Below are 10,294 nucleotides of genomic sequence, written 5' to 3'. Positions count from 1 at the left end.
ATCCCTCAGGTGAGAAGTCCGGCTTTATGGCTTGGTACTCCATAAGAATTACGGGGCGATGAGTGGCGACTCCTGATGTAATTTGAAGCGAGTCTGACGCGACCTGAGAGTGTCGGGCTGTTTCCCTTTGATGCGCTGGCAGCAGCGGATGCTACTTCTGGTCCTCTTTGCGCATGACGTCGCTCTGCCAGTCTCCGAGCGACTGTGAGTGGTGCCGAGGTAATGAAGCTCTGCCTCCGACCCTCAGCCTGCCGCAGAGTGCATTATCCGGAGCGACAGAACGCGGTCACCAGAGCAGAAGTTAATTAAATGCGAGTTTCTCTATGCGAGACGGGGGCCGCTCTTTGGGGGGCGAAATATTTCGTTACAGTTACGGCGGCCAGCAGACTGGGACACACAAATCCAGCGGCTACCAGATGGCGCTCTTGACTCCAAACATCCGTGACCGCACTGGGAAGCGAGGACGTTATTTCGTAGGATTGCAATCAAAGCAGCTTTTCTTCCTTTGTCGCTCAGCTACGGTCCTTCTGGAATATAATATGCCAGAAATAGGTGCTATAAAAACAGGATCTTCATAAGGATTATTTTTCATACACGCCGTGATGAAATTTCTTTTAAATTTAGTTTCGTTGACGATACGATTGCACATGGTCGTGACATTTAAGACCACACCTTTTCTGGCGTCGTTTGGATACTGACGTGGGGGAATGTTTCGAGAAACTTGAATAAGCAAAGGTTACAGAGAACGTAATGACACCAGAGGAGAACCGAACCAAAAAGAACTTAAAAAGTGGCTCCCATTGCAAACTGTACTTAATTAAAAAAGATTAGAATGATGCAGAACGATGCCAACTGAATTTTAAGACTTTACAAGATAACCAAGGCCGGCGGGTGGTTGTAATTCATGAACGTGAGCGCAACGAAATATTGTAAGCTGGTGGAAAACAATGAACTGTGGAGAATTATTGATCGGGATTGTAAGTGCTGACACAGTGCGGCACAAGTTATAAAAGTGTTTAAATTGCGTGAAACAAAAGAATAATTTGGAGTAGGAATTGAAATCCATGGAGAAGAAATAAAAACTTTGAGGTTTGCCGATGGCATTGTAATTCTGTCGGACACAGCTAAGGACCTAGAAGAACAGTTGCACAGAATGGACAATGTCTTGGAATGAGGATATAGGATGAACACCAACAAAAGATAAACGAGGATAACGGAATGCAGTCAAATGAAATCACGTGATGCTCAGGGAGTTAGATTAGGAAATGAGATACTTAAAGTAGTAAATAAGGTTTTCTGTTTGGAAAGAAGAATAACTGATGATGGTCGAAGTAGAGTGGATATAAAACGTAGACTGGCAGCGCAAGGAAAGCGTTTCTGAAGAGGAGAAATTTGCTAACATCGATTATAGATTTATGTGTCAGGAAGTCTTGTCTGAAAGTATTTGCATGGAATGTAGCCATGTATGGAAGTGAAAGATGCACGATAAATAGTTTAGACAAGGAGAGAATAGAAGCTTCTGAAATGTCGTGATAAAGAAAATTGCTGTAGATTAGATGGGTAGATCTTGTATCTAACGAGGAGATACTTAACAGAATTTGGGAGAAGAGGAATTTTTGGTTCGAGATGTTCTGAGACATCAAGGCATAACCAATTTAGTATTGAAGGGGAGCGTGGAGGGCAAAAATCTTAGAGGGAGACTAAGAGATGAATACACTAAGCACATTCAGAAGGATGTGGTTGTAGTAGTTACTTGAAGATGAAGAACCTTGCACATGATAGAGTAGCATGGAGAGCTGCCTCCTACCAGTACTGTGACTGAAGACCACAACAACAACGACAAATTGGGTAACATCTAATCCAAGACGCAAACAACGAAGTGTCGTGCTGTTGTAAGTGGAGAAGACTTTTCCCGAATTCATATATCAGTGGAACCAGCCGAACGAGAGTGGCTTTGGGTAGTAATTACGACAAACGTTGATTTTATTGCTGGCAAAAATCAGACGGAGGCATTAAATGAAAATCGCGGAAGGACTGAGTCATCACATCCATCAGCAGATATTGCTTCTTTATTGGAGGTGAATTATATAAGTGAAATAATATATTTAGTCCAAGACATTCAATTCATTCTTTACTTCCCACAAACATTAATTCCTCGTCATCCGTTAACATCCGCGACCCAAAACCAGGGCAATGCACCTTTCTAGTACAGTGCGCAGTACGTCTGAAAATCAGAAGATAAGGATCTACACCTCCTTCTGTAGCCATCAACACCAAGAAGACATCGCCTGCGACGTAATCTACAATTGAGTTACTTCGAAGCCTTTGAGCAACAGATCATTCAGAACGAATCATAAACTTTCAAAGCTTTCCATAACAATAATCCCTAAGTGTGTCCAGGAAGCAAGGATGAATTTGAACTTTGCGACATTTTATCCTTACCTGATAGCTTTCGAGTGGTAAGTATTGTTGTTTGATGCTTATTTTCGACATGGAGCAGATGACAACTGAGTAAGTGATAAGAAGTTATTATCAAAACAGTGAAAGTCCCATGACAACCGTTCGTGAGCTGCTTCTGACACTTAGACTTAACGCTGCGCAACCGAGTCATCAGTTCGGAAGATTATCCGGACCTTTGACACCAAGGGCTTTGTTTCAAACGATAAAAAAATAGAATGACAACGTTCTGTTCGATCACAAGAAAACATTGACGTCGTGTGTTACAATGTGACTGCTAGCCTCAGAAAATCGGTTCGTCGATGAGCTCAATAATTGAATAAATCACTAAGTTCACTAAGAGTCTTGGCTCAACAAGCGGAGAACGAGAACTTCATAAAAGGAATAATTTTCTCAGATGAGGCGCTCTGCTACCTCAGTGGGTACGTCAGTAAGCAGATCTGCAGAATTTGGGGAACGAAAATCCGCAAGTGACTATGGAAGATGAGATACATCCACAACGCATGACTGTGTGGTGTGGTTTCTTGGCAGGAGTAATGATCAGTTCTTACTTTTTGAAAATGACGAGGGAGCTGCCGTCACTGTAAACGTCACAACATGATTTCTGATTGGTTTTCTGCTCTTCTTGATGAAAATGACGGTTTTTGGTTTCCACAAGATGGTACGACGGGTCACACTTCCTGTGAAACGACTGCTCTGCTGAATCAAAAGTCTCCTCAAAAACTTATCTCTTTGCGTAGCAGCCAACAATGACCTGAGAGCTGATGCGATCTCACGCCTTTCTTGTTACAGTTTGTGAAATTAAAAGTGTACGTGAACAAACCAGGAACAATACACGAGTTGAAGGATGAAATTAAAAGGGTTATTAATGACATCCCACCAGATGTTTATGACGAACTATCGAGAAACGCAGTGATCGCATTGTTCGTTGCCGCGCGGCCTTGGATGGTCATGTAAAGAATATCATTTTTCATACATAAATGGGAGAAGCTACTTAATGACAAGTTATGTAATGTGTTTGTGAAGAAAACATTATATTTTCAATACTACTTCCAGGGCACCCTGTATTCCCATTGTACAACATAAACAGTACGGAATTTCAAAAAGAGTAACTGAAGCTACATTCCAAAATATAACCTTGCTTACCATCATGTAACATAACATTTTTGGTATTTACATATTTAAGTTTTCATTTCATTAGTGTCGTTTTTCTATCTAAATCTTTTGAGTGAAACAAAGTCAAATATACACTCCTGGAAGTTGAAATAAGAACACCGTGAATTCATTGTCCCAGGAAGGGGAAACTTTATTGACACATTCCTGGGGTCAGATACATCACATGATCACACTGACAGAACAACAGGCACATAGACACAGGCAACAGAGCATGCACAATGTCGGCACTAGTACAGTGTATATCCACCTTTCGCAGCAATGCAGGCTGCTATTCTCCCATGGAGACGATCATAGAGATGCTGGATGTAGTCCTACGGAACGGCTTGCCATGCCATTTCCACCTGGCGCCTCAGTTGGACCAGCGTTCGTGCTGGACGTGCAGACCACGTGAGACGACGCTTCATCCAGTCCCAAACATGCTGAATGGGGGACAGATCCGGAGATCTTAGAGCACGTTGGGTGGCACGGGATACATGCGGACGTGCATTGTCCTGTTGGAACAGCAAGTTCCCTTGCCGGTCTAGGAATGGTAGAACGATGGGTTCGATGACGGTTTGGATGTACCGTGCACTATTCAGTGTCACCTCGACGATCACCAGAGGTGTACGGCCAGTGTAGGAGATCGCTCCCCACACCATGATGCCGGGTGTTGGCCCTGTGTGCCTCGGTCGTATGCAGTCCTGATTGTGGCACTCACCTGCACGGCGCCAAACACGCATACGACCATCATTGACACCAAGGCAGAAGCGACTCTCATCGCTGAAGACGACACGTCTCCATTCGTCCCTCCATTCACGCCTGTCGCGACACCACTGGAGGCGGGCTGTACGATGTTGGGGCGTGAGCGGAAGACGGCCTAACGGTGTGCGGGACCGTAGCCCAGCTTCATGGAGACGGTTGAGAATGGTCCACGCCGATACCTCAGGAGCAACAGTGTCCCAAATTTGCTGGGAAGTGGCGGTGCGGTCCCCTACGGCACTGCGTAGGATCCTACGGTCTTTGCGTGCATCCGTGCGTCGCTGCGGTCCGGTCCCAGGTCGACGGGCACGTGCACCTTCCGCCGACCACTGGCGACAACATCGATGTAGTGTGGAGACCTCACGTCCCACGAGTTGAGCAATTCGGCGGTACGTCCACCCGGCCTCCCGCATGCCCACTATACGCCCTCGCTCAAAGTCCGTCAACTGCACATACGGTTCACGTCCACGCTGTCGTGGCATGCTACCAGTGTTAAAGACTGCGATGGAGCTCCGTATGCCACGGCAAACTGGCTGACACTGACGGCGGCGGTGCACAAATGCTGCGCAGCTAGCGCCATTCGACGACCAACACCGCTGTTCCTGGTGTGTCCGCTGTGCCGTGCGTGTGATCATTGCTTGTACAGCCCTCTCGCAGTGTCCGGAGCAAGTATGGTGGGTCTGACACACCGGTGTCAATGTGTTCTTTTTTCCATTTCCAGGAGTGTATATGGTGCACATGTAGCTCCAGTTCGGAGTTCGGAGTTCGAAATACATAAATAACAGTCTGCACCAGAAGAGGGGGAAGGACAGATTAGCTGAGCGTCTTGCAGAGACTGTACGGCGGACCACAAGCACACAAGAGTCAGAGGAATGTCCTTTTTTATTTATATTATGTAAGCTGAATCTTTTCACATCATTTCAGTAGATGTATTGTTCAAATGATATTTATCGAACATTAACTAACAGTGGAAGAGACATTTTACTCATCACAAAATGAGGCATTCAGCTTTGTGTAACTATTTCAATATCGTAATGACATTTACATTCACTGATACAACATAAGTGGTAAAAATTTCAGAATGAACAGTTATCTCAAGCGATTCCTACAGGCCTAAACTTGAAACGAATACAATGAAATGAGAATAAGCGTTAGTCATCAACACTGGAGACAGTATAAGATTACTGATATTAGAAGAGCACTTACGTCTGTAGAGCGACTATAACAGAATGTGGTAGAGTGAGACTGCATTACAGTTATATTGTGTAGGTGACTATATTTTTTTTCTGAGTCCTCCATGGATACTAAATTTTCACTACACTAAGGAATAGGTTTCCCAAATTGTCATTTTTGATCATAGTATGTAACCGGAACATTTGTATTGGAGAACTAGGAGATAAGTGAGCCATCGCGGCTCTGTGATTATAGATTCGTCATCTACGTGCTTGGTCCGTTTAAGGGGGCGAAGCAGACGGGTGGTAACGAGCTCTGGCGGGAATCGTGAGGATGCTAAAAGTTTCGCAACGTCGCTCTGAAGACGAGGATTGGCAATCAACACCGAGGAAGGCGGATCGCTCCGTAGTTGAGAGGGGCGGAAGAGAAAGAGGAGCAGCTTGTTTACTGAGTCCATCAGGGTAGCTTGTGCACTGGCTGCTGTTGATTTCAGTAAGATTGCCACATGTGAAAACGAAGTCACACATTTAGGTAACCGCCTCACGATTTCATTAGTCCTACCCCGGGCTTGTGGCTGTGCATCTCGTGACGAATTTTCTCTATGATTTCCTTCATTCTTTCATAGCCGGACGAAAGGAATTGGACTATGATGTGGGCGAGTTATGCCAGCGCTAGAGGGTTCCTGGTTCTGAGCTCTTAGGCGGAACTTGGGACTAAGCCATGCTATATCTTCTGGCTGTTGGGGAAAAGAAGTTAACTTACTTAGCCGATCTTTCTCAGATGTTTTGGCATAAGCCACTAGAGTCCAACACCCCAGTCCTAATGTATCAAGAAATCAATTAGTAACCAAGTCATTAATTGGTATACCGTTTTCCTCCTGTATGTTAAAATTATCTTTGTGCGAGCTGTATTGACGAGCTTTTCGATCACTATGTACAATGTAATATTCAAGTACTGCTGGAAGTTTGTATACCAGAAATTCTCATGTAACGTGGTTGAAATCTTAAAGTATGCTTTTTTGTGTTAAATTCTGTTCCAGGTTTAACAGATATGAAATTAGTATTATAATTGTAGTTAAGTAACTGCGTTTGTTTTCATTGGGGTTTAAGTGACTTCCATGTTAATTGATTGTTTCTTAACTTTCGGTACCCAAAATCTCTGTTCATATTTATTAATATTGTAAAATTGTTTGATGACCATTTCGCCAAAGATCATTTAAACATTGACTAAATTGTTATATTTTAAAAGTCAGTACATCTGTGTATGAAGGTATGTAAACCCCTGGTCTCGTCTTTTCCGAAATTCCCGGAGTTCACCTTTGAAGAAAAACCTGGAAATGTTTGACATCTGATGTAATGTGAGTATGTTGAAATACAGCAAGCTTTAGTATGTGCCATTAAGTGATATGAAAATAAAAGTGGAGAAAAGAATAGAAGTTGGGATCTTCCAACTGTCAACATCACAGAACTCTACATTTTTATAACATGAGCAACGTTGGTTTTACACAGCCTAGGCTTTAGAAAAATTCTGGGAGCATTTATTGGACAAAAAAATAGAATCGGTTATGTCAGCCTTAGATAAAACAAATGGTATCAAGATCGGGTTCGATACTTAGAGAGGAAAGAAAAAGGAAGAGGATTAGTACAATACTAAAATAAAAATTACAGAAACATGAAAACTTATAGACATTACTACACTCACTTAAATGAGGTAGATAGTAGGTAGTCAACATAAAACTGCACAGGTTAGGGGAAGATATCACTATGGAAACAAATATACACTCCTGGAAATTGAAATAAGAACACCGTGAATTCATTGTCCCAGGAAGGGAAAACTTTATTGACACATTTCTGGGGTCAGATACATCACATGATCACACTGACAGAACCACAGGCACATAGACACAGGCAACAGAGCATGCACAATGTCGGCACTAGCACAGTGTATATCCACCTTTCGCAGCAATGCAGGCTGCTATTCTCCCATGGAGACGACCGTAGAGATGCTGGATGTAGTCCTATGGAACGGCTTGCCATGCCATTTCCACCTGGCGCCTCAGTTGGACCAGCGTTCGTGCTGGACGTGCAGACCGCGTGAGACGACGCTTCATCCAGTCCCAAACATGCTCAATGGGGGACAGATCCGGAGATCTTGCTGGCCAGGGTAGTTGACTTACACCTTCTAGAGCACGTTGGGTGGCACGGGATACATGCGGACGTGCGTTGTCCTGTTGGAACAGCAAGTTCCCTTGCCGGTCTAGGAATGGTAGAACGATGGGTTCGATGACGGTTTGGATGTACCGTGCACTATTCAGTGTCACCTCGACGATCACCAGAGGTGTACGGCCAGTGTAGGAGATCGCTCCCCACACCATGATGCCGGGTGTTGGCCCTGTGTGCCTCGGTCGTATGCAGTCCTGATTGTGGCACTCACCTGCACGGCGCCAAACACGCATACGACCATCATTGGCACCAAGGCAGAAGCGACTCTCATCGCTGAAGACGACACGTCTCCATTCGTCCCTCCATTCTCGCCTGTCGCGACACCACTGGAGGCGGGCTGCACGATGTTGGGGCGTGAGCGGAAGACGGGCTAACGGTGTGCGGGACCGTAGCCCAGCTTCATGGAGACGGTTGCGAATGGTCCTCGCCGATACCCCAGGAGCAACAGTGTCCCTAATTTGCTGGGAAGTGGCGGTGCGGTCCCCTACGGCACTGCGTAGGATCCTACGGTCTTTGCGTGCATCCGTGCGTCGCTGCGGTCCGGTCCCAGGTCGACGGGCACGTGCACCTTCCGCCGACCACTGGCGACAACATCGATGTACTGTGCAGACCTCACGCCCCACGTGTTGAGCAATTCGGCGGTACGTCCACCCGGCCTCCCGCATGCCCACTATACGCCCTCGCTCAAAGTCCGTCAACTGCACATACGGTTCACGTCCACGCTGTCGCGGCATGCTACCAGTGTTAAAGACTGCGATGGAGCTCCGTATGCCACGGCAAACTGGCTGACACTGACGGCGGCGGTGCACAAATGCTGAGCAGCTAGCGCCATTCGACGGCCAACACCGCTGTTCCTGGTGTGTCCGCTGTGCCGTGCGTGTGATCATTGCTTGTACAGCCCTCTCGCAGTGTCCGGAGCAAGTATGGTGGGTCTGACACACCGGTGTCAATGTGTTCTTTTTTCCATTTCCAGGAGTGTACACTTTGATTGCTGGAACAAACATCCAAGCACTAATAGTCAATAACTAGTTAACTTGGCAACCTTTTAGTCATAAATAAATGCCAAAATTTTGTCCGTGTATTGGTTGCCATACATTTTTTTAAGTACAATATTCCGGAATATTACTAACTATTATAGCAGATGAATTTGACGTATAGTAAAAGCAACTTAATTCATACCCGACTATAGATATCCGCTAGTGGCGAACTGGCGCTGGCGGCCGCATGTGCACATTGAACGAAGGGTGTGAAAGGTCTATTAAATCAAACTACTGTAGACTACAGTAAACAAGTGCTAATCAATAGAAAAAGGACCCCAACAAAGGAGCATAAAAAGTAGAACACTTTTAAAAATGTGTAACGAAAATTGTAGTTCATTTAACAACAGACTTCTTTTTAAATTCAAAAATAAGAAAGAAATTCAACTAGTGCTGCTCTTTTCGAGTGGTATTATTTAGACACGTAACCAAGACGCTGTCCTGTGCTTTCTACTTTAAATCCACATTTTCTGAGAGCGAACTAAGAGCGATTTATTACGTGAACATCTTTATTTACACTACTCAGTTATTCTTACGGTGTGTAGCAGTGCGTAGTTTGTATACTACTACAGGTGCCCCCTTTTCTGTACAACACGTTAATGGGAGGTTTCATGTCAACTGAAACCTAATTTTACCTTCCTGCTCTTTTCACGAGAAATACATAGGAGATAGCAATACATGTGCTGACTCTTCTAGGAATCTAGCCTCATAGTAAAAAGGGTATAAACCATCGTGCACAGAACCTCTATTGTAGCGGGTGCAAATTGCATTGGATGACGTTTTCCGTGATTTTTTTGTGCTTATCGAACTGCCACGTGACGATCATCTCTGATCAGGTCTAATACGGGTCGCAGACAGACGATTCTATATTCAAGTACCGTTTGAACAATTAACAGTGTTGTACGCCTTCACATTCCTCCTTCCTGTGTATTCTCCCAGTATATCTCACTCTAGAATCAGAAATACCTATAAATATTTATTACTACATTGTGATAAAGTAAAGCGACTCCGAATAGATTTCCTAACAAGTGGATTCATACTCTGCTGAGAGGACGTACACTCCCTCTCACCCACTCCCCTCTGTCATTTATGAGGCGTGTCGGTCGCTATACGCCGTGATGTAATTGAGTCCGCTTTACAGTCAAATCTCGTTATGCCGAATCTCTAGGGAAGGCGAAATTCATTCTATACGCCGAGAGTTCGATATAACGAGGTTTCCGAGTTTGTACTTCACAACCCACGATTTTTCCCTGTTAGGGTTCAGTGATTTTATTCGTGATTGTTTGTGATATAGGCCCATGTTTTGTTTTGGTAGCGTCTTTGATTCATTAACAAAACGTCTTCGTTCCGGGGTTCGATCCCTGCCACTGCGTAAATTTTGATAAATAATCAGCATTGGCGGCCTTGTCAAAGAGGGCGGACGAGCCGAGAGAGGTTCAGGGCACTCTCTTGTCCTAGGGGTGGGAAATTGCCCCTACGGGCGGAAGAATC

Source organism: Schistocerca gregaria, chromosome 3, assembly GCF_023897955.1.
Source record: "Schistocerca gregaria isolate iqSchGreg1 chromosome 3, iqSchGreg1.2, whole genome shotgun sequence".
Classification (NCBI taxonomy): domain Eukaryota; kingdom Metazoa; phylum Arthropoda; class Insecta; order Orthoptera; family Acrididae; genus Schistocerca; species Schistocerca gregaria.
This window is presented reverse-complemented; position numbering follows the sequence as displayed.